The sequence below is a fragment of the Centruroides vittatus genome, unplaced genomic scaffold (assembly GCF_030686945.1).
Source record: "Centruroides vittatus isolate TY-2023 unplaced genomic scaffold, ASM3068694v2 contig_754, whole genome shotgun sequence".
Classification (NCBI taxonomy): Eukaryota; Metazoa; Arthropoda; class Arachnida; order Scorpiones; family Buthidae; genus Centruroides; species Centruroides vittatus.
Genome location: NW_027122490.1, coordinates 1,997,632 through 2,021,923, shown reverse-complemented (window position 1 = coordinate 2,021,923; position 24,292 = coordinate 1,997,632). Strand labels below are relative to the sequence as shown.

The 24,292-nt window shown below is 25.2% G+C and overlaps 1 protein-coding gene and 1 long non-coding RNA gene across 2 annotated transcripts in view; one reads left to right on the top strand and one right to left on the bottom strand.

Annotated features, from left to right (window-relative positions):
• The window catches only part of LOC136981430 (anaphase-promoting complex subunit 13), a 424,687-nt gene that overhangs the window by 309,739 nt on the left and 90,656 nt on the right, over window positions 1–24,292 (bottom strand). The window lies entirely within an intron of this gene.
• On the top strand, window positions 19,494–23,604 carry LOC136981374 (uncharacterized). Its single transcript, XR_010881698.1, has 2 exons — window positions 19,494–19,673; window positions 23,472–23,604. It is a non-coding gene; the product is annotated as an uncharacterized lncRNA (long non-coding RNA).

Genomic DNA, 24,292 nt, shown 5'->3' with positions numbered 1-24,292 from the left:
CTACAGATCTGAATCTACAAATATTATTTAAAATTCAGAATTTCAGCACCAGTAGATCTATATGTTTACCTGTTAGCTAGAGCTATCTGGCGTAAAATTCGAATTTCTCGAGAATTTTTACCTTGGAAAATGGAAAAATTCTAACATGCGTGTAAGGATTTTCAAGATGAATTTTTTCAATAGATGGAAATCGAAATTTTCTATTATCCTATATATTTTATATTTTAAAATATTATTAAAATTTAGTAGAAAATATTAATATTATTCTTATTTATTTTTACTATATCCTTAATTGTTTCGTATGATAATTATTCTTATCAAATATCTCTACAGATCAATGGTATGCCACTGTAAATATTGATGTTGCTCTTCTTCATAGTTATATCTGTTTTTCTACTTAATATTCTCAGTTGGAATCATACAAACCAATGTATGAATGCTTATATTTTTTAAGCAAGTAAATATGTTTATAGTATACGTGACATATATTTAAAATATAATATAATATAATCAATAATTATTTTATAATATAATTACAAAGAAATAAACGAAATAATTGAAAATTCGTAAATGCTATTCAACGTATAAATTATGAGTTAAAATATATTATAAGAATGATTTATATTAACAATAAGAATTTAAATGATATATTCTATAGATTTTAACATAAGCAAATTTGATAAACGTATTGCAGTTATCTTGCCAAGTAAAAATATATTATTTGTTTGTAGATCTATTTCGTGTAATCTATATTAGTTTGCTTAAATCTTATAAATTCTTCGTAATTGTATACTTTGGAAATCTCAAGAGATACGTAATAAGGTTAAATTCGGACAATGATCGAGGTTTCTGAAGCAGAAAGAGAAAACTTGATCAAAAATTAATTACGATAAGGCAAACTATAAATATTAAAGACGAAGAAAAGCAATAAAGCTATAAATATCAGAACAGGAGTTGTACTTACTGTTGTAAAATTGCTGGTCTGAAAAAATAATGGTTTTACAATGCGGATGGTAAGTGTAGTCCTAATAATATGCATTTGTAAATTTACCTACACGCGGAATTATATTAATTATATTAAAAATAAGCACATTATCAAGCCTCATAATAGGGAAATAAATCAAAAATAAATAATTCATATTATATGGTACGCCTATTTATCAAGCATAAAGTTGAATCATTGAATAAAGTCTTCTCTTCCAATTAAAATAACGCTGAAAAATTAAGTAAGGAAGCTTATATAAAGAGTGAATTCATCTATCTCATTATCTATATAAGAAAAATTTTAATGATAGAAGTTTTAATTTAATTCGGATGTATTAAAAAAATTCCAAACATCATTTTTATTTACATTATAAAAGTTCTAAAGTTTTAATTATTTACGAAGTATGTCTCGACTTATGAAAGTAGATGTATTTTAAGAAGTCGAATGAAATTTTGTCAAGCAAAATGCAATTATGCTAAAAATCTAGAGGTAGCGATCGAAGAAATATGTAATCGTCTTTGATCGATGTAGACGAATAATGAAGAACTAGCTCAGACACGCAATGGGAAGACGATAGAGTCTCGTAAGGCAATTAGAAGATGTGAAAGGAACCGTAGAACTAGTTATCAGCAAAGAACAGCTGAAACTTTTCTAAATTGGTCACCTCGGTAACGGGATTCGCCAGAGATTGCCTCGTTGTTACCCTTATCCTACCATGATTTCCAATTAAGACCGCAACAAAGGATTCATATAATTCGGCATTTTTGTCACAGATCTCAATTAACTTTCTACACTATCCTTTAACTTTGAAAACTCCCAACAAAACTAAGTTGAAAACTCTTCTTAGTTTCATTTGCGCGTCTTAAAATTATTATGGAAAGTATTAACTGTCGAGAAGATAATTTACTATTGCTACACTTTCATCATAAAGAGGAAAAAGCTATCTTTGTTTCTCTATTTATTGTCATAAATTTTACTTGGCTCTTAATTATTTTGTGACAAGAATATGGGGAAAATAAATGACACAAAACTAATTAATGCTTTTATATTTCATTAATTTTACAGTTTTTTAAAAAAAAAAAATTATATTAGAATACAGAACTTTTTAAAAAATCATTTATATTTACGAATTATACAATTTAAAAAATTTTTAAATCATTTTTCTTATCTCGAATTGCTTAATGATTTCTTAAACATTACTTGTTAGAAATGTCGATTATAATTCTTTTCGTCGTGTAATAAATGTAAATAATTCCCTATTCTATATTAATTTTATACTTTTTTATGATTTCTTCCTCAGTATCTTTCATCTGAGAAACTTTTCTTATTGTCTCAAGAGTCGAGTGGAGTGAGTTTAAAGAATGTAGGAGTACCTCTATTTATCGTAGCTAAGCAGAAATCGCACCTGCGATGTGACAAATGACCGGTAGCAGTTGCTTTTGGTTCTTCCTTCCCGTTTGGTCACGCCACATTTAAGCGGTCATGTTAGCTCTACAATATCGATACCACACAACTTTATGACCCAAGTCTAAAAAAATCAAAATCACTATTTCCAACAAAGAACTATCTTCTAGCATCATTAATTCTATAAAATATTGATAGATTGTTATTACTTTTGTTTATGGAGATATAAGAAACTGGATACTATAGATTAGTCTGAAGTATCTTCCAGAATTAATTTGTATTTAAGTGTTGTGCTGTTTGTTGGATGATACATGTCCTCATATAAATTAGTGTCTACTCCGTTGTAATTTATTAGTGTGTTCTTTATTTTTAATGTTCATAAGTATAAATAACGGAATATCGAAACCATTTTAAATTAAGCAGTCATTAATTAAATTTATTTACAAAATTTTATAAGAAATTTTGTCACATTATTTAACATTTTTCTACAAAAAATTTTATTTTAATTTGATTTTAACCTCGAATAGAACCAATCCGAATTTTCTTAATAAGAAAACTTAATTTTATAGATGTGAAAAAAGTGTATTTAGTTGAGAAGATAAATGAAGAACGATATATTTAAGTGTTATCGTACTTTTATTGTTTTATTGTACCTCTTAAATCATCGAAATAATTGGAAATCATCGCTTAACTATGGTATATTTTTATAGATTCTAAATAAGAGATTGCAATGCCAAAAAATTTTTCCTCTTAATAACTATAGCCAGTAATGGATTATCTATCTCTTGAGCTATTCGTTTTATGGTGAGATTACTATGATTGACTGTGGTGCAGCATGACAGTGATTTTATACGGGTACAATTTTTAACAGTTTTGTTGCCGTGTGCTCGATATTTTCGAAATTCCAGCTTGTAAAACTAAACGCTTAAACGACTTCTTTGGCTTTTTCTCCAGTCGAGCATCGATGTCATCCAACTTTTCCTGGTCGAAACGTGTCTCTTACGATCTCTCTTTTTGTCTTCCAATGATCCCATTGTACGCAGTTTCGTCACTAGCCTGTGGGTTATTGATTTGTTTGCAACTGGAGCGAATGAAATTTTTTGGCGGAACTTCAGTTTATAGTTTTGTTCTGGCGAAAAACATGTAAAAGAGAAAGCATTTCTCTATATCAAACATTTTTCAAAAGGAAATATATATATATATTATTTATTTATTTATTTATTTATTATATATATATATTTAAAAATAACACACATTTTTTACTATATGAATTATTTATTAAAATTTGTGGAATTGATTAATGTCTTAATATTAAATTATATAAAAAACTTTGAAAATTTACTCAACGTATAAATTAAATTTATTAAATATTTCATAATTTAAAAAACTACTTTTTACGAATGAAATATTTCAGGATATCTATGTCAGTATTTATTCATATATACATATTAAATTAAGGTACATAAATTACATACTTGTATATATACATAATACATAACGCAAATACGTATGTTACGTAGGCATATGATATACATAATGTATTTATAAACATGCATCTATATTTATATAAGTAGTTACCGAGCTCATCATAAAAATAAATATAGTTACGCTTGCTTGTAATATATAGAATAACAATTGAATAATAAAATAGTACAGGTAAATAGCTTTTATTTGTTTATATGCTTGAAATTCACACAATATTATGTTTATACATCTGTTTATATAAAAACTACAGTTTGTCAATCACACTCTAGTATTATAGACAGAGTAAACTAAAATTTTATTCTAAGATGTATATTTACATAAAATGCCGAAGGAATCTCTGAGTAAATATTATGTTTTATACGTATATATTTATATGTATATATAGCTTAATATTTATTCAGATTTTCCTTCAGCGTTTTACTGTAAAATATATACCTTCGAATAAAATTTTAGTTTATTCTCTCAATAATACTATGGCAATATTGACAAAGTATAATAATAAGTTTTCTGTGTTGGAAAAAGTCTTTTTCAATGCTGGTTTGCATGGCCACTTTCAACAGTTTTCTCCATTTTGCTACGAAATCCTCTATTCAAAATGGGTATTAACTTGATTTCAAATCTTAGCCGTTCGACCTTACGTCATCAATCAAACAGTCAAACATTACAATTGACGTTAACATTTGGCCACATCTCCTATGGCACAGGAAATAACCTGCTCCTTTTTCTTTCCTTTACCATTATTCGATCCGAGTGATTCTTGGCGGCTTCGATTCACATTTGCGAACTGATGTGAAGTATAGCTGACTGTAATGTGGACATCAGTGATTGTCTGTTCTGCGCTCTCTCAAAATGGTTAAATCCGTTATCGGAATCTTACATTTAGATATAAGAAACTTGGAAAACTCTCTTTTTTTCTCTATGAAGATTATATCTAAAAATGGTTTTTATTTATTCAGAAAAAATATATATATATACTTATATATAAAGTTAAAACTTTACTTTTGTTAAATCAATGAATTTTGCTAAAGAAATAAATTTTAACTTGAAACTTTATTCGGATAGTCTATGCAAATAGTTTCTGTCTTTAATGTTATATATATATATATATATATATATATTTAAGCATAGTATATGTTGTATAAGCTATATATTTAATTTATTGTATAATCTGAATAGTTTGCATCTTTATAGATTCACTATCGTAGTGTGCATATGCTAATCCAGTAGGCCTATATATTGATAAATAAATTTATTTTTAAGACGTAAAATTAAAATATCAATTTTAAATCAAATCATTTATTAGTAATATGGTAAGAACCCTGTTACAAGGAGGAATATACATAGTACTCTACATATATTAGTTTATATTACTTTGACATGAATACAGTTTATTATCAAAGACAATATGAGTTATCTAATACCAAGTTACATAGTAAAACTTTTTAACAAATAAATTAACTTTAATTCTTGCTATTAAAATTAACATTTATAAGAAAAAGAAAAAACTAAATAAATATTTATGTTAATTTCTTCACGTTATTAAGTATCTCGCGGTGGATAAGGCTTTAACAAATTTCGGTTGGCACTATGATTAAAAATCATTAAATTGTATAACAAACGTTAATAAAATATATTATTATTAAAATGTAATATTTACATTTTATTGAATGGAAATGCCGAATCAAAAGAGTATCCATTTACAGAAATATTCCGAATGAATAAACTTATTGATAATAGTAAGTTAGGAAATCGTACTCTATATGTCAACCATTATCATTATTCATTATTCTTCATCTGTTTAAACAATGACAGTAGGAATCTCTAGAGAGTACCTGCATGTGTCAACCCTGTAATGATATCTATGGCAATTACTGACTGATTTTAGTATTGGAATTGGCGAACGAATGAATAATGAAAGGAAGGAAAGAGGTAACATATCATTGCAATGATATGATTGCTCCTTAACAATTGTAATATCAGTAATGTGAAGTTATTAGCATTACCGAAATCATTTATTACATTTCTTATAATAGTTTTCATATAAATTATGAATAACGATAACCTGGTATCAATATAATTTTAATCCTAAAACTTAATTATCGCCAAATGGTAGAATCTAATTTTAACTTTTTAATCTGTGTAAGTGAGAAAATAAAATTGTTAAAGTAGAAATTCTTCGAAATATTCCCAAGATTTTCATTAAGTAACGCATCTTTAATTTATATTAATTACATTTGTGTAGTGCTTTTCTATCTTTTCTACATGTATTACTCTAATAATATTCTTTAGAGTATTCAATCATAGATATTGAAACTCCTTCCAAACTGACATTCCTCTTATCCCATGTGACCTCAAGAACACAATAGACTTCAGATAAGCGAGGTTCTGCTCCACTTAATATTTTATTTATTTTGTTTTTAAACGAAACGTTGCAACTTTGAAAACTTTTATTTTTGTTCGTTTAATCACAGATGAGAAATGGAATACCGATATCCAAACAAATGTCGCAGTTTCTGTGTAGTTTACGACAAATTTTCTTTAGCGAAATTCTAAAAGTTTTACAAAACGATATTAAAATAATCGAAAATTGACATCAGTAGTTATTTTTCGACATCGTTTAGCATCAGTTTTTTACAAGCAAACAACTTAGTCCGTTAGATTGTGTAAAGTTACTGAAGCTTTTAGTCTTTTCGATCTGGTACCAGAACTAGACTGGCGATATCGGCTTTCCCTAAACTGTCAGTTCTCTACCTTGTCATGAGCACATCATAAATCACAGCCACTGGTCATACATCATCTTCCACTTCTTGTTGTCATCTTGTCGAGCGTGCGTTTTCCATAAGTTGAACGAGACTAGGGGTCGGATTAATTGTTCCCACGGGTCGAACGATAATGTGAAATTTAACCCTTGTTTCCAAAACTTTGAATGAAGTTTGCTAGGTCTTCTTGATGGATGCATATAGCAGATCGCTGACTCGAGCGAACCGGATGTCAATGGCAAATTTGATAATTTATCTCTCAGGAGAGAAAATGGGCCATTATCTATAAGGAATATTATCAAATCATCGTTTCTCGCAAGTGGATTTTTATTTATTTAACTTAGCAGGTGCTTTTCTTTTTCTTTCTTCTTTTATTTTTTTATAGAAGAGAGGAACTAATCCTTCATCGAAACTAAATGATAATTCCTTTAGAAACTAATATATCAATTAGGAAATACTTAACATCTATTGAAAGAAATGATTGTTTTTATACGAGAAAACGAGGAAGAAGCGAAGGGGAAAAAATAAACTTTATCTCCGAATTTCAGGCTTTTACGGCAGTTAAAGGCAATTGAATTATTATCTAATCGATAATTGATGGTGAAGCTGCTAGAAACAGGCGTGGCTCGGTTGCCATGGCAATATCGTCATATTGATTTTTTCGGACGCACGTGCCAATAACTCGCTCATCAAAACGTCATCAGTTTCATACCTATCACGTGACGCGTGGGAGTGGCATACAAATGAAATTTTGAACCGAAGACTTTTTCTTTCTTTTTTCTTTTTTACTTCATTCTTCTCTTCTCCTTATTGTTTTGACATAAAAGCGCATTATTGATATTGCTTCTAACGAAGCACTAATTTAATTTCTTGCCACTTATCCGATAGTTTGCTATCGGCAACACCAATTAACTAAAGTAGATTTCAATTTTATTTTCTTATATTTTACTTATTAGACTTAATTAGTTGGTAAAATTAGATTTTTCTATATCTTGATAAGATTAAAAATTCCCAAATTAAAAACTGTATTTAAAAACTTCCGATTTTATGTAATAAAGAGAAATAAATTTTTATTATAAATGATTCGGTATTTGTTGTGTATTTATTTAGTTTAAATTTATATAATAATTAAATTCTATACCCAAAGCTTTTTATAACTCTTTTTATAACTCCTTTTATAAGTGAAGAACGTTTGGCTCATTAAGCTCTTTCAAATTAACCTTTGATTTATCATTTAATATAATTAATATATGTTCTAGAATGTTAAAAAAAATCTATATATTTCGAGTTTATCGTAAACATTATCCTATCCTGTTATTGCAAAGATATAGTCTTTGTTGCGAATTTGAAAGACATGTTAACACGTTGCGAAAGTAAACATTCTTGTTTAACACCGAGAGAAATTTCTATATACTTTGGGTCACTATTCTGAGAATTTTCATTCAAATATTCCATATCGTGTTTGTATTTGAGGTGATCTTTATTTAAAATTACTCGAAGAAATATCTTTTACAAATATTTAAGTCGAAGTTGATTATATTTAAATATTTTAAATGAACGTTTTAATTTAATTGTTTTATTTTAATTTAAATATATATTAGAGAATATTTAATTTGCAATCAAATTCTATGCAATTTGAATGATTAAAGGTATATTCTGAAAAAAATAAAAAATAAAAGGGTAATTTAAGTCAAAATTAATTGAATTAACGCTAATACTATTTTAATTGTTTTTGATGATAAAGGTGTTACTTCTAATTTTAATAAATTATATATTCAGACAAAATTTAAAAAAATTGTTGATTTAAATCCGGATTATAATTTATTAAATAGGGTTTGGTTGAAATTTTTAGAATAATGGCGGATTGCCGAATAGATGCACTAAGTGCTCACTTTGGACTTCTTGGCAAAGGGTTTTTTCACATTTGTAACATCCAAATAGGTGCCATTTCCCGTAGAAAGTCCTCCCGAGAGGCATCCCCTCAGAAGATCGCCCACGTGTCCCGTTGCTGTAACAAAATAAAACCAAACCAACAAAGCTGTTCCTAGGGCCTCAAAAAAATATAAATCGCTACTGTTTTAGTGCAGTGTTTTCTATTTGATTATATAGAAAAGTCCGCACTAAAAGTTTCAACCAACACGTATGTTAATAGTTAGCTTATACCTATGTCCACTAAGTATTTCAAATATATATGTAATAAATATTAAATTGCGAAGATGATCACGTAATTGATAATTACGTGATCATCTTCGCAATTTAATAATTTACATGATCTTTATCTTGAACTTTGATATTAATTGGTGTAAAACGTTTTTAAATACACTCTTAGAATTTATTTAACCCAGAGACGGGAAACCTTCACATCATGTTGTATTGTAGGTGCATAACTTTGTAAATTTTGCATGTATGCACAATCACACAGGACTTCTTACAATTTAATAATAAAGTAAAATGTCAAATATATTATAAGAAAAGTATCATAATACTTGCTTGTAAGCTGATTTTTAGTTAATTTGTCTGAAAAGCGAGAGAAAACAGATGCACAGATGCATAAAAACTTATTTCTGTATTATACGATTTAGATTTTATCATGCAGCGTTAAAAGGCACAAAAGACCTCAGGTTCCTCTCCTCTAGTTTAACTTGTTTCTTCTTTTATATGTTTTTAAAATTATAATTTTTAATAATGACACTAAAACAGTGTTTTGAAACCTCAATATAGGCCTATTACCAAAAGAAAAAGTTTTAACAAAAATAACAAAAATAAACTCACTTTTTATAAAATAAATCGTGAAAAAATATTTATGGTAGCTCTTGAATCAAATATTTAAATTGTTTCAATAGGAGGTATTGAAAAAATTGAAAATACACTTACACATCCAAGTATATCCATGCTTACACACACACTCGTAAACAACAAACGTGTACAAGCACACAACAAACACACAGGCATACGTACGAGTGTATAACTTACACCATTCATTTTATACGACACGCTGACACTATTTAATACAATACAGATTTAATACAGAAAGATTTTAAATCTAAAACTGTTTAGGCCTATGTAATTTATCAAAATATTTCTTAAATTTGCAATAAGTTTTTCCTCTTCAGATTAAACTTTATTTCTTGAAATAAATTTAGAAAATATAATTTATTCGAATCTGGTATTGAAATTACATACAATATTTTAAGAGCAAAAACTCCAATGATTATAAATAAAAATATAATAATTGAAAATTATTTTTATATATTAGATTTAAATTTTAAATTTAATAACTTTATATAATTAATTGATTGTAAATTATTAATTAATTATTATTATACACAAAACTCATAATGATTAAAATAGCTTACATTGTGTAAATATTTCAAATAAACAACTTTTATTTTATTTTAATAGAATTTAATAGAATAATAGAAACAATATGTTATATATTTTTAAAATTTAGACTAAATATTTTATTTGATTCATAAAAAATTGATTCTAAATAACTTAATAACTCTATATATATTTGTTTTAATATTTAATTCCATAAATTTAGAAGCTCAAATTGACAGAATTATAAGTTATTGCTTATAAGTGTTTATTGAAACTGTAGTTCTTATCCCCTAGAGATATCGAAGAAAGGAAGTATCGTTAAAACTTTCATCGTAAAGTGTAAATGAACACTAAAATGTACATTTGTTTTGTAAGAAAATTTATACTGTGAGAATAGGAAATTATACAAAAAAGTTCGTAAACTACTGCTGTAGATTCTATTTCGATAATGAGCAACACCTCACTAAATGTCGACCATCACGAAAAGAAGTAGGGTTTTTCAGGCAAGACACGATCTATAATCAATCAATATATTGAATTACTTTACAAGATGAACACTAATAATCTTACATAAATAATAGTATAAGCTTTCTGTGTGCAAACAAAGCAAAATTTTATAAATTTTGTTTTTTTTTTCTTTTCATAAATAAACATTTCTTAAATCTTAGATAAATCGAAAGCAATATCAGATATTACAAATAAAATAAACAGAGAATTTTAATAAAGTAATGTTTATTTTGAGTTAGTAAAAAAATAATGAATGCAGAATTCATTATTCAACTACTAATATAATTTTACAATTAAATCGAAAAAATTCTTACTTTAATTATTAATCGAGTTTGATAATTATATGCATTAAATCCACCTGAACAAATATAGTTTTTCAGACATTTTAATTAATTGGCATTTTATTTTTAATTTAAACGACTAATTTATTCTGTTCATACTAAGATTATATACACTTAAAATAAAAATTCCAGTATTAAAAAATTTTTTTTCTGTGTTTAATTTTTATTCTTTTTCTTTCTTTTCTCTCATAAATATTAAAAAATAAATTTTAATAAATTCAACTTGGAGATTATTTATAAATATTCAAGGAAAATCAATGTTTGCAACTATGTTTAATATCAAATTTCTAATTAATATTTGATTTTTTTAACTAGAGTAAATATATATTCAATAATATATTTTTATTTTAAAATTTAAATTATGTTTTTTTTCTGAATATTATGAATATTAAAATAAAATAAATAAATAATATTAATACAAATAGTTCCTAGAGTAATGATAAAATTCTAATCACTTATTAATAAGTGGAAAATAATTTATTAATTCATAAAATAAAAAAGTAAGGTGATCTGTAGTTTAATTTTTAATTTTTTTATATTTTTTATTTTGATCTGTAACATTTGTTTGTATGCCAGCTTCATCGTGTTTCTAAACCATTAACTAATTATCGATACTTTTTCCGCATCTATCGAAAGGAAGTCATTAAAAAATTCGTTTAAAAAAAATAAATGTCTAGGACAAAATATAGCATTTCACTCTAATTTAAACTAGTTGAAACTTTAAACAATTCGTTGCCAAGAATTAAGCAAAGTGAAGCTACTAATGCGAAAATTTTTCATTTTGTACCTCCCATCGCTTACCAAACCATTCGATGCATTGTAATGTCAACTGCTCAACATTACTCTAATTAAGAAAATGCAGTCTCGCGTTTCTTTTCCTTTTACAATCGAAAAGAAAGGAATAGCACTTCAGTCGATGACTTTCACCTTAGTTCTCAGTCTGCCCAATAGATATCTCTAGGGATGACTTTCTCTTCACTTTGACGTCACTTCGACTTCGATAATTTAAGTAAAATGTGCATAAACGTTCTGATATTTTGTTTGTAAGAAATTGAAAAAAAACTAAAACTATTGTTTTCTGTCAATTCTACGGAGAAAAGGAATTTACCAAATCCATTTCGTTCTGAGCACTTCCATTTCTGAAGAAAAAAACTAAAGTTCTTGAATTGAATTCTATAAATTCTTTATTTTCCCTTTCCTGTGATTATTTTGATAAAGTTAGCTTTTTTTGAAATTTAAAAAAGTATATATAGGTCTATCCATATATTCAAATGGTTAAATATACATTACACTTGTTTATTTAATGGATAAATTAAAGAATTTATAAAAATTAAAATACTGAAAACATTTATGTTACGATGATTCTGAGCGTATCGCTCAGAATCCTCGTAACATAAATGTTTTCAGTATTTTCTGTATCTGGTTTAAAAGAAATAAAACTGAAATTTTGAACTTTTTAATATATATATATTTTTAAAATAGCTAAAATAAATATTTGGCTGTATCAATTTTACATTAAACTAAACCATATTTTGACAGGTACTATTAGATTATACGCTCTATTTGTTATTATCTTCCTTTTTTTATCTTTCAGCTTCTTCCTTTTATAAGTTTTTAAAAGATGTTTTTCACTTGACGAGTTTCTTTCCTGTTTACTACGGTGGATTGATTGATGAAGTGAAATATTTTTATTCTTATTAATATTTTAATCAAAAACTGCCGTAGAGAAATAAACAAAAAATTAATGCGATAAAGCAAGAGAATATCTAAATAGGGATGCTATGAAACTTCAGTAGTTGATGTCTTTTCCATCCAACTGTTTGTCCAACGTCCATTGAAAGTTCAGTAAATCCTTATTTCAATTCCTTCATCAATCACCAAAGAGTTGGCAGGGTGTTGAAAGGGCTGTCGGTTTATCTTGCCACCTCTGTCAACTCTGGTCAGTCAGTTGTCTATTAATACTGACTCTTAGCTTGTTGTATTAATTCTAAATTTTGAAAAAAAGACGTATCAAAGTAAATTGATAAAAAATTTATAAATAGTTTTAATTCTATTTATTATTATTATAGTTTTATAATAATTCAGTAATTACAAGAATGTTTAAACAATGAAATAAAAACATAGGAATATTTTGCGTATAATAACATTTTAATTAAAAAATGTATATTCACAAAGAATTTAATCGGTGTTTTTAATTAAAAATACGAATTATCGGTAATAAATAATAATAAGACATCATTATTAAATATTGTTTTAACGTAATTAATACATAACTTATATATAAAATATTAATTTCATTATAATTAATTAACGTAGAGACATTTGCTTATAGATAGAGCATTAGCATTTAGTTGAATTTATACAATACTTATTAAATTTAAATAAGGAATGTAAATCAACAACTGTTTTAGAATGTGTAATTTGGAATACAATTAATTTTCTTCCTAAATAAATCTTTTCCTATCTTTGAACAGAGAATGCTCTTCGTGAGTCTTAGAGTCAGGCAAATTGATATCTGGTTAATGGCTACACTGTTCAATGCTCGAAAACATTTCATTGTCAGCTGTAGAAAGAAAGATTAACAATCCCTTTTCTTTCTCTGAGGTTAAAAGATCTAATCAAGAAAGTATAAAGCCGTGTTTCACAGTCTATATTAATTCTTTCTTAATCCCTTTAACAAACAACAAGTTTAAGAATTATCTTATTCTCAACCGAAAAAAATTCTTCTTATATTATTTATTAAGTTAAAGTTAAGATATATTAATAAATAAAATAAACTTTGCGATATTTGTGTTCGATTAGCATAGAACACAATGGAATTTTAATAAACATTTAAGTAAAGATTTTTAGATATAAAAATATTTCCTATCACAATAAATATATTTATCATTTAACACGTATTTTATTTTATTTTTTCTTAATCATTAAAGATGGAAACGGTATCTTTTATGTAGAATGTAATGAAACAGTCTCTTAGTGAGTAATCGATTATTCTTAAATTATTTATTATTCTACATTAACGAAATTAAATATAAATATAAATATATATATATATTCAAATAGTTTTGTTTTTATTTATTTAATATCATTTGTTAATAGATAGTCAATAAGACTTCGTTGTTATCATTGCGATCTATTCTTGTGAAACACTCAAAGTGTGTCTATTTTGAAAGTTTCATAATATTAATTATATATATTGTTTTATTTTGTGTACTATAATATAACGTTATTAAATAATGATTACATATTTTATGAATTATAAATAAAACAATAGTATCAGAATTTTTTCCTCTTTGAATATTATGAAATAAATAAATAATTATAATTAAAAATTTTTAATTATTTTTTGAGAAAAAATAAATAAATATCCTAAATCTTCTTTTTCATCTCCAAATTATAATTTTAGGATCTTTAAATTAAATTATTAGGGAAAATAAATATTTGATAGTTTTCTATTATTAAAACATATTATAGATTGAAGAGTAAATACTAATAAAATTCTAAGTTTTCTTACAAACGAATTTTCTTCGTATAAGGAATTTATACAAGAAATTTTCACGAGAATTAGGCCACAGAGAGATTTTTTTAATCCAATTTATATGTTTATAGATAAACAAGAGCTTTATAGAAAAAGTCATCTCCGCTAATATTAATTATGTTCTTGATTGTGAAGCACTTTATATATTTTTAAAATATTTTCTGTCCTGAATTTTAATTTTTATTAGAATATTCCATTTTGTTAATACATTATATAGAATTGCATCATTTACAATAAAGGGTATTGACTTTTATATTTTAGTTTTAAAGATTAACCTATTTAAAAATACTCTAAATACAGAAAATAAAGAAAATAATATTGTAATTTTTGATTTGGAATATTTTAAATTACATTTGACTTCAATTTATCATCAAAAATGCATTATTTTTGTACGAAATTTTTCAACGACAACAACAGGAAATCTTGAAAAAGTATAAATTTATTCATTCATTCGAAAAATTCTGTATAATAATTGCAATGAAGTCATCAATAATATCAGTAAGTCGAAACCTTAACAAGTAGTCTATACAGAAGATTAGTTGGGACGAAAAAGAAACCGTTTCCATGTGTATCTGAATGAAATGCATGAAGGAATCATTGTGTCACATGAATGACAAATCACAGACTTCTTCCATCTCCCTGGTGACACATTTCTTTTTATTCTTCATTCGTACCGCCTCTCTTTGCTGGGATATAATCCAATTAACTTTTTCTGCCGAGTATATATTTATCTTTCTAAAAATATTCTTCAAATCCAAGATAAATTTCACAAAAAATAGACAGATCGTTTTAATCTATTTATTCTATAAAAGACTGTAATATTTCAACTATAACCGTTTAGCATTTGTTGAATAATCCAAACGTTTGTATATTTCAAAATTTTTTTAAAAAAGTGAATTAAATTCTAAATATTTGAAGTTTACAAAAAAAAGAATTTTAATAAACGTATAATATTTATTATATTTACGGTATTTATAAATAAAAATGGTCTTCGGAGATATTTTATGTAAAACAATTTAGATGAGTACGCTCGAAGCTATTTCGTAGTTGGAAACTTTATACATTTGTGTTTACATATCAACTGACATGTAAAATTCAGATAGGATTACATATGTATAATGCAAACGTTAGCAATCAAGAAAGTGATGTTACAAGTATAAAAGTCAAGAAGGATAAGTGTTAGATAAATAATAGAAAATGATTTTTATTAATTATTCAAAACAGCTGTTGAAATTCGAATTACAAAACAATTTTTATGATGGAAAATCGAACTAAAATTTTATTATTTCTTATAGCTTTTTAAATTCTAAAATTTTCTAAGACGTTACATAAATCACCAGCTTAATCAAAGGCTACCTGTTAGCTTTGTGGAATCATTAAATTTATCACTTAAAACTGGGAAATTTTATTTTACTTAGTAAAACTTCTGTAACAGAGAAGGGGGAGAGAAAAAAGGGAAAAAAACGATATTTTTTACTTACTATTCTTCAACGTTTCGTAAACTCATCACGTTCGCCGAAACTGAAAGTGTTGAAGACTAAATACTGAACGTTAAATCGATTCTTATCGCTAATATTGGTATGTGTAAAACATATCCGTGCACCTTTCTTTTCAATCTCCCATTTTTGTAGAAAATAATGAGAGAAAAAACTTTTAAATTATAAGAACGTTAAGGAAAAGATAACGAAAAGAATATTAAGAATATAATCCAAAGACGTGATATATGTCCATCTCTTGTGCTCGTCTTACAGATGTAATTGTTTTCTCATCACATGGCATTTCAGATAGTTAACGTTACTTTTATGAGTAGCTAAGAATAATCGGAATGGCCGTATTCTGTAAAGAAACTACAATAACTACTATTTTGTAATCGATGGCATAAAGAAAGTTTTTCAACAATTACAATAAAGAAAAAAGTAATAGTATTTTTTTTTAAAAGAATAATCAGAAAAATTTCTAAACTATCACAAAATACTTATCGACCATCTTGTAAGAAAACTTCGGCTATAAATAGTTTATATATATATATATATATTATTTTTCTTGGTTTAGGATTTCAAAAACTTTATCATAAAAAGAAGTAGAATCCTTGAAAACGAATTTTTTTAAATACAAAACTTCAATTTTGATTAGATATGTATTCAATATAAAGAAGTTAAATTTAAGTTTCGTGCAATATTCAATTTAAAAACTTCTGAATAATTCAATAAATTTTGTTTTTTTTTTTTAGTTTGAAATTTATTCTAAAAATTATTAAAATGAAATTTATTAAATTGTTCGAGAGAAATAATAACTTGGTTGCATAATTTAATTAAATTAAAATAATTTAAAAATTAATAAATTGCACTTTTATAAAGAAATCATTTTAAAATATATATATATTTTTTCATTCTTAATTAAGCTTTTCAAACGAAATTAAATTTTATTTTTCTAAAGAACTATTTAGAAAATACAAATCTTTCTCAATTCATATCACAAAAACAAAAAAAAATTAATTTTATTTTGATTTATGAAAAGTTAAAAGTGATATTTAATTATATTCAAACAAAATCTTTCATAAATAATCAAAAATAAATCTAATTTATCTCAATTAAAATTTCATAGAAATCTTTTAAATAAATAATATTTTTACTTATTACAATTAAATCGATTGCATGATTATATTTAATAATGCTTAATCTTTACAAAAATTTAAATCACAATAATTTATTACAACAAAATTAATGAGTTTTTATTAAAACATCGTAAATTTTTCTATATTTAATAAATTAATTTAATTTTAAAAAATCTAACCCATAAACTAATAAATAATAATATTATTAATAGTTTCATAGTGTTTTATTTCGAATTTAAGACTCAATCCATGTTTAAAATTGAAATGATAATTGAATGATAATTACAACTACAATTTCAAGAAATTATTCACGAATAGAAACCTTAATAAAATATAATATAATTAGCAGAGAATATAAAACTGAAAGGAAAATACCGTAAAATTTTTGTTATACATTTTTGAAGAGTGAATAAGAATACAATGAATTTAAGAAGCGAAGCGCCTGAAATTTAACATTCACCCCAATTTTAAGTTTGAAAACATGCAAAAAAATTGCATTTTAAATTCGAAGCAATACAGCATTTTTATTAAAAGGCTGCATTACTTTATTAAAATATTCTACCACTATTTAAAATGTGAGTTGTGCGAATATATAACGAGTTATTCGCTACAAACGAATTCGTTAAAGAGTCAAAGTTATATACTTTATATATTTTTTTCCCCTGTTCTTACTTTACAAATACAGATGTTAATTCTAAAATCAAGAAAAAGTATAAGGCATCAATATAAGTATTCATTTATTTAGTTGCATTATCACTCTTCTAATTGGTTTTTCAAAAATGCAGCTGCGACCAACTTCTTCAGAATAAAGTACGAAGTAATTTTAAGTTCAAGTCTTTTTTAGTTCGAAATAATTTTGTTTCTTAATTGTGCAAATATATATATAAAAAAGGAAAAATAAAATAAAAATATAAAGAGAAAAGCGAGTAAATCTTTTCTAAACCAAGTCTGTTATACGTTTAAACTTATTTATACTGGAAAATTTTACTACATCATCACCAATTTTCATTTTCAGTATTTAATTACTTTATCATATTTAAATTATATTGATTTATTTATTAAATTCGTACATTTTTTGTGAAAAATTAGATGTTTTAAATAGTCATTTTTAGCAAGAATTTATTGCATAAAAATAATAATTATGAGTTAATAAATTATTCAATGAATTTAAATTTTAAGCTAGAGAATTTAGTTGCAAATTTTATGTTTTATTCAGAATAATTCAACATCGTGATCTTAAATTTTCTGCATCCTATTATTGTATCTCCATTGGATCGAAATTAGCAATAGAAGCCAATTCAACAGATCGTTAATGCTCTGGCACTAATGGAATCTGTAAACAACATCGAACATAACATCTCCAGTAGCTTCCTTAGATATAAAGCACGGCTTTATCCAACGACAAATAAAAGCTTACATGGTTTAAATTAAATACAGGCATGTATTAAATTTAAGATAAAAAAATGGAGTTAATGGATAATATCTTTATTTTTATCTTTCAAAGCTTTAGAATTTGTTAATAACTTTTGAAGTGTACTCTATTTTAAACATTTACCATGTTTTCATTAAAGTAAATGAAGCGAAGGGTATTTACACAGAATTAAAACTTGAATTGTCTAGAATAATTATTTTAAGTACATAAATTTAAAATGTATATATTTTATATAAATTGAATATAATTTTTTTCTTACATATTTTTTAAAAATTTTCGTACGTTTGAATGGTATTTATTGAATTTTATTTATTTTAAACACGTCCAATTTTTAATATAAAATTTTACTCGTTTCATCAAGACTTATTCCTCATAATTTATCAAATTTTATTTTAGTTTTTCTTTATATTGAAATGTATCAGATTTCTAGACTTTTGCTTCATTTGCAATTTTTTCTTGTCATTTGTTCTTAAAAGTAAATCATATATTTATCACCTCTGTAAGGATTTTAGCCATTTTTACTAATAGTTGTCGAGAATAAATGTGAAAATTAAATTATTTAAAAATCAAAATGAATAAGTTTAATATTTCAAAAGATTCTACCAATGACAAAGGGAAGATTAGTGTATCGATTTTAACAAATGGAGATGAAATTTTTCCTATGTTTTTTAATAAACTAAATGGATTTATTACTGTTTGTAACTATAAAATAAATTTATTCAATTTATGTAAAAAGTAACGTGTATACTTTAAGTTTCCAGTTGTGTTCTAAATAATTGCAAAAGAATATTTTGATAAATTGTAAATAAATTATATATTAATTATAGTAGAATAATTTTAAATTTGTAAGAAAAATACGTATTAAATAAGGAAAAACACGAAAAATGTGTATTAAATATTCATTTTAGTATTTTTATTTATCAATACAAAAATGCTTTGAAATATATACTTTAGGCAGTTCCTGTTTAATTTTTAATGTTACTATTTTAAGTTTTGGTTTATTTATTTTTACGACGAAGAATTAGTCTCTACATAATTGAGAGTAACTAGCAAAATAACGTTTAAAATTATTTTCTTCTTAGAATGTATTGTGCAATTTAGCGAATTTATATTTGCATAGAGTTTGTATAAACAAAGATCAAATCTCTATTTTCCTTTCAGAGATATCCTCGTTCATTTTATCTGTTTTCAGATATTTTTTTTCTGTTGAATCAGTTGCAGTTAAGCACGATTATAGTGTAAAGGATTGGAGATCGAACTTTGCTCCTGGAATAAATCTATGTATAAGTAAGTACCTAGTAAAATAAAGATTGTTGCTGCTTTTATACAACAAAATTTGTTTCTTTCAATATAAACTAAATGTTTTTTTTCTTAAATTTAATTCGTATATTTTGTATTCATATAGATTTAATCTTCATTAGTGTTATGTAGAACATAACCTTCGTTAAGAAAGTGACCCGTAGAAAATCTTATTTATTAAATAAATTATTTAATAGGCTAATTATCTTGTTATAATCTGAAAAAAATTATTTAATAATAAATGATTTAATTCGAATATGGAAATTAATGAGAGTAAGTATATATACAATGAAAGCTAAGCATAATTAATCCTTTTATAATTTTTTAAAATTCTGATATGTAGTAATTTATTTTAATTTTTTAATGTAGAATTTTAATCAGTTAAATCATATTTTTTCTAGTAGTTAGGTACAAAATCATTATAAATTTCACTCAATGATAATTTATACTACATAATAAATAAAATTTTATAATAAAATACAGTATAATGATTTTATAAATAATTATAATGAAAAATGAATTAAGCGTAATAATTTTTAATAAATTAAATTTGACTATTTATTGTAAATAATGGCCTAGTTTATATAACTCTTTACGGTGCATTTAATTTACAGAAACCATTTACAATTTTAAATACTTATCTTTAAATATGTAGTTAATTAAATTAATGCAAATTGATGCAATATAATTTTTCATTTAAATCTTTTAATCCACGCTTTAATATTAGTTATATAATATTTTGTTAAGTAATTCAGTTCATTTACTGTAATAATTTGAAAACCTAGTTTCAAGAAAATGAGCATTTTTACTTGAAAAATTACTCGAAAGTCGGTTTTTAAATTTCTCAATTTTTTATTAAAATTTTCGAAAACACAACGAAAAATTCGATAAAATAATAAAATTAACATATTTAAATTATAAAAGTGAATTAATTGATTAATTAGGAAACCACAATAAGCTTGTTTGGTGCCAGTAATAGAAAGCAAGATGCCAAACTCCGTCAACCATATAGAACTTCATAAGCTGTGGAATGAAAGTTGACCTAGTTGGCAACAAACAAAATGATGTCCTAGTTCACTGACACGAAGTGGACATTGGTGTCGCCACATCTCGAAGCCCCTAAAGCTAATCCATTTTGACACTGACATCTATTGGCTAGGGGACAGTTATTATCCCATGTGGCAGGTATTGCTTTCGGCTTCAATGACAGATCATTTTCTCCATCATTGTCTTTTGCAGTGTCTTGGCTGATGTGATCTAGAAAGCACATTTATGTGTTATCCTGTCAAAAGATCGGTTTAATTGTACTTATTTCGTTATATTAAAACATACAGTGCCCTCGAGCTGACGTTGAAGATATTCGTGAAAATGTCAATTAGTTCTCTGCTTAATAAAGAAAATGGAACGTCATAATGTTAAGTATGAAATGATCATTTTTTCCGATAAATTTTAAATGTCTTTTGAATTATTCTTAACAAATCGATCATCTCGAATTATACAGTATCTTGTTAGGAATTACCCATTATTATTAAATACTTAATCTTTTAAACATAATTTAGAATTTATAACATATGCACGTATTTATGCTTCCATGTATGTAATAAATTAAAAATTTGGACATTATAAGAATTTTTTGCATCTCGAAAACTTCAATATAATGATTTATTTCTGTATTTTTTAGATTATTTTCAAAATTATAAATTTTTAACGACCCCAATTAATACTGTTTCATAATTGTTAGATGCTGATTTAAACTTAGTTTCTGTAAAACTTTTAATATTTGATTTAAAGAAAATATTAAACAACTAAAGTAATTTTTCACATTAAAAATGTTTGCTTTATTCAAGAAATTCTAATGGAATGAAACGAAATTTTCTTAAATGTGTTAGTTTAGCCTATAAAATAGAATCTACAAAAATGATTATTATGTCATGACAAGTTATCTGAATACTCACTTTAATGATATGGTGCATAAAAGTGCAATTTTTATCTTTGACAGGAAAATATAACCCGAATACAAAATTGGTTGCTGTCACTCATTAAATTTTCAGATCTGAACTAAATTTAGTGTGGCGGTACTTCCCGATCCATTTTGCCTTCTCACTAAATTTAATCATTCAACTTACACTTCCGTCCATGTTGTAATGGCAGATCTAAATCTTCAGTTGACTGTAGCAGCTTATATTAACTTTTTCACATATTTTCTACTTTAAAAATTCTACAAGAACTTACCTTTATTTCGATTTGTATCATACAATCGTTATTATAATAAAAAAATATAATAGTATATTCATCAGGAAAACCAATAAATATGTCATCAAATCTTTAATAAAACTCTTATTATCGTATATTTTAATGTATGTAATGAATTAAAAGAGTAAAAATTAAACATAAAAATGGTCAAATTTTTAAAATAATTACTTATATATCTGAGTATAAGATGGTTCAGAACAAATTTTGCGATCAAATTTCATTGATAGAAACCAGAAAAGTAATGAAAGTATAAGAATATCAACAAATGGAGCAGATATATTATTTGAAGTGTCATATTACTTAAGAGGTAAGATAGTGACAATATCCATGAAACATTCAACAGTAGAGCTGAAGAACATGCTCTTACATCTATATAAAATTGATTTTAGTTATGTACAGTACATATTAACATTACAAACACTATTAAATGTCTAGAACTCGTCTTGACTTTTTCTAATTCATCATTAAAATATATTAGTTTTGAAAAAACTATAATTATGCCCAAAAAATATAAACTAATTATAAAATTTCAGTCGAAATGATGGTTATTAAGGTTTGAACTGGTGTTTAGAGTAGAATAGGATATTTTTATCATACCGCAACCTAAGCAATTATGTAATATTGAGTTTTTTGAGTGTTTTCAAGTACTTCGTTAAATAAAGTTTTTGATGTCAAAATTCATAAAGAAATAACGAAAAAAATTCAATCTATTTGGAAGCCATTACTATACACTAATTAAGTGAGGGGAGGTAATGAAGACCGAGAAAATAGCAAACTCTGGAGGATGTGACTGGTGGAGTAAATGATCGCCTAGGGATGAACTCTGATCTCTGTAGACATACACAGACAAAATTATTGCTTCCAGCATAAAGAGAGATGTTATAATTAAAGTTATCGAATTTTTCGAAAATTCTCTTTGGTCCTATAAAGGGTTGTTTAAAAGTCGAAACAAGAAAAAAGAAATCTTGGATAAACATTAATTATATAATACTATCCTATATAGAATATATACATATGTATTAATACTCTGTTTTAACATAAAATTCATTATTTCTCAAAGCTAGACTTAGGCTAATTCTGTCTTTACATCATCATTAAATATTTTTTAAAAAAACCTTAATATATAATAATTACGTTAAGATTACAATGTAATTATCAAACTTAAACAATTTATTAACTGTTAACGAGCAAAAAATCCTCTATTGTTGAGAATCAGATATTCTTTCATTGATTTGAAATGGCATACTTTTGTTTGCTTCAGGAATTGGTACCATTTAAATGACCTAGAATCATTTAAAAGAATATCAATCGGTGAAACAATGAGCCAGTTAAATTCAATAGTTCATTATTGTTTAATTGAATATCAATTTATTGTTATTTAAGAGAAAAATCTTAGATTTATAAATAAATTTAATATCGATTTCACAAAAGATTACGCGTTCAATTGCAATAAAGGGGAGGAAAGAGCAATAGTTTGACGAGAAGACAAATAACATAGTAGTAGATAATGTTTATGATGTTTTCAAATGGCAGGACAGATGTCTTACAAGAGCAAGAGCGGAAGAACATCGACTATATCACAACTCCGCCTTGGACTAAAAGGACTCCGAAATCCATCGACACCGCCCAAATCCTGTTCCTCTTATGACAATCATTCCCATTGCAGGTGAGCCTTCTAACTACTTCCTGACTGTTCTTCCGCGTCAAATGGGTAATTATCCGTGGCCAATTTACTAAACCCACTCTATTATTGACGTTCTTTTGCTATTTGTTTTTTTCCCTTAGGTCTATTAGTCTGCGTTTCGAATTGTTTTGTTCTCATTTCAATAGATCGAATTACAGAAAAGATTCAACAAAGAATTTAATTTTAAAAAATATAGGCCTATAAATATAACTTATTTGTAAATCGTTTCACTAGTAAAATTTTATAATTTTGTAAAATTCTATTTTTATAAAATTTCGTCTTTTAGTGACAGTTTCCTACTTCTCTGCAACTTTATGGATTTTAATATTTAAAGGCCATTTCCATTTCTTAAATTATTAATATGTATCTAATGTTATAGAAAACATAGAAATAAAAATGTGAGAAAAATAAAATTCATAAAATTAAAATAAAAAATGCTTTGAAAAGTTGTATAATTTAATATTTAATATATTAATTTCAGAAAGTCGTATATTAGACTCGCATTTAGAAAGTTAAAACACGTTAAAAACACTGAAATTTTTTAAATAATACTCACTTACAGGTTTATATTGTTTAAGGTTTCTTTATTTTTTAAAAAAAAATTAATTTCAAATCAAACTATTTTTTATAAATAAAATTTTGATATTTTATATTTTTTCCTCTTTTATTT